Below are 2,651 nucleotides of genomic sequence, written 5' to 3' on the forward strand. Positions count from 1 at the left end.
GACATTTATTTTTGAAGTATTTCTCCAAACAAGCTTTTTGTAGCTTATGTTTGTTTTTGACTTCATTTTTTTTTTTTTTTTTTCGTCACGTAAAGGGTATGTTTATGAAAAACCGAGTTTGTTACTAAAATAAAGGTGAAAAAATGAAAAAGGTTTTTGGTGGGTAAAAAAAATTGTTTTGGGGGTAATGAAATGAAAGGTTTAGGCTCAAAGGGGTTTTCTAGGGGGATTTTGGGTAGGTAAAAAAAAATGAAAAATAATGGTTTTGAAAGAAAAATAGTTAGTCCTAATGCCTCCATCATTTACTTACTTGGGTTTAAGTTGGTAAGGACCGGGAATGTATCGTCGTGGCAAGTTCTAGATTTGTAAAGACCGAGCGGCTATTCACACAAGAAACGAAAAATGAGCATTTAATCTAAATATGTGTATTTTTATGCTCAATAAAGGCTCAAAACTCACTTTTTGTGGGAATGGGTTTTTAATGTGACCAAGCATATATAATCGAATTTTAGCTAGACTTGTTATACCGGTTCATAATTTTCTTATGTTAGTTCTTTTTATCACGACGCTATCGGTTGTAAGTTTGTAAAAATATAACCCTTTAATAACTTGTTATTCCCAATTTAAACTAAGACAAGTAAATAAAAAAAATGAAAAAGTTTTTGAAAAAATTTGGGGTGTTTAGCGGTTCCAATAGAGTTTTGTGTAAGGCTTGTTTTAGGATTTTGCAAAATTCCAAGGTTTTAGCACCCCCCCCCCACACTTAAATTACACATTGTCCTCAATGTGTCCAAAAATAAAGTTTTTGGTTGATTAGAATATGTAAAAGTGTGTTTAAAAACAAAGATTTGTGTTACTGGCATTCTGGACACGGCCCCGTGTCCATTGGACACGGCCCCGTGGCGAACTGCCAGTAACGAAAAACTTACAGAGGGTGAACACGGGGGCGTGTTGGGTGAACACGGCCACGTGTCCGACAAAAATCTGCAGGTCAGTAGCCAAACAGCAGAACTGGGAGATGGACACGGGGGCGTGTCGGCTGGACACGTCCCCGTGTGGACAGTCTGTTAGCCAGAAAAAATAGGGTTTTCTCCCGGTTTCTTCCTCCTAGGGCTGCGAGTGCTAATGTTTAGCATTCTAACCCTTGCATTGCACCTGTTCAAGCATTCAATACCATCCAACCAAACACAAACCATCCTAATCTTACCATAAGCAAATATTATCCAAACATAAAGTAAAAACAAAATAAAGATAAAAAGTAGTTAAGGAAAGTAAATTGTCTTGACAAATGGCACGCAGGCCATGAATTGTTCGATTGATAAGAAGGGTAATCAAACCTGTGGGCTCATCACCGGCTAGCCCTTTGCTCCTCCCAGCCTCCTACTCCATATCTTCATCACTGTCTTCACCTCCGCCTCCCTGCCTCGCCATGTACTCCCGGATGCTACCGATATCATCTTGTATATCGTTGACACTGCGTTCGATAGCTCCCACCCGGAGGTGTGTGTTGTTGGCGAGGTTGTAGGTGTTCCGGGTGCACATGAGGTTTTCCTGCAAAAGATCATGTAAACTTTGGAAATTAGGAAAACCGCCTCCTTGAGAGGAGGATTGACCCTGTTCGCCTTGGGGAGGGTATTGGTACTGTGGAGGTGGTGCATGAAGAACTAGAGCCTCTTGCGGGTTCCATGCGTAGCCTTGCGTCCTCTGAAAGCTCACCGTCCCGTCCTCCGCTTCATAGAGCAAGTTTATGGCCCGGCAGATATGGTAATCAACCCGTCCCGACCATGGACTCCTTTCGAAGGACTTCGGGATGTTTGCGAAGTGCTTGAAAAGACGGTACACCCATCCCCCGAAGAAGATTGGTGTAGGAGCAGAGGCAAGGCGGTTCAAGTGCATGTTCCGCAGTAGGAGGTAAGGAACATCGAGAGGCTTCCGGTTGTGGATGCAGTGAAGGACAACCAAATCTCTAACCCCAACAACGCCACTACTGTCGTGACGTTGGTTCAGCGAGTACGTGAGGAGCCTGTGGATGTAGCGATATAACGGGTCCCTCAGTTTGGTACTCTTTGTGCTGCTGGAGTTGTAGATCCCCTCACCGATTTGAGCCCATGCGGCTTGGCGTTCTGTTGCGTCCAAGTCTCGCAATCCCCCGGTATTCTCTTCATTCCCCGCTTCTTCGTCTTTGTACAGCCCAATGATTGATCCGAACTGCGCCATGGAGGTTCTATAGGTCGTACCCCCACATCGAAACTCGACCGCCTCGTGATCAAACGGGTCGCGTCTCGAGCTGAAGATGAACGTGCTATAGAACTCCAATGTGCATTGATGGACCGACCGAAGTCGGGTAGTCAATGCAACGTGCAATGGACCCGTCACTATGTTGTTGAAGCGGTCCAGTTGGTTTACCATTGTCAAAAGATCGGTACATGCCCGCCTTGGATACTCTTCGGGCCTTGTTTGTAGGACCTCGTAGCGAGCCCTGGCGTCAAGTTCGCTGGCATTGAACCGTGTGAATTTGGACATCTGAAAAGAATACAGCGAAAGTTAGTGCGAAACATGGAAATTCGGGTTGAAAACTGCAAACAGTGGGCTGGACACGGCCCCGTGTTTAGCGAACACGGCCCCGTGTTCAGGCGTCTGTAACACCTAAT

The sequence above is a fragment of the Helianthus annuus genome, chromosome 13 (assembly GCF_002127325.2).
Source record: "Helianthus annuus cultivar XRQ/B chromosome 13, HanXRQr2.0-SUNRISE, whole genome shotgun sequence".
NCBI classification, from domain to species: Eukaryota; Viridiplantae; Streptophyta; class Magnoliopsida; order Asterales; family Asteraceae; genus Helianthus; species Helianthus annuus.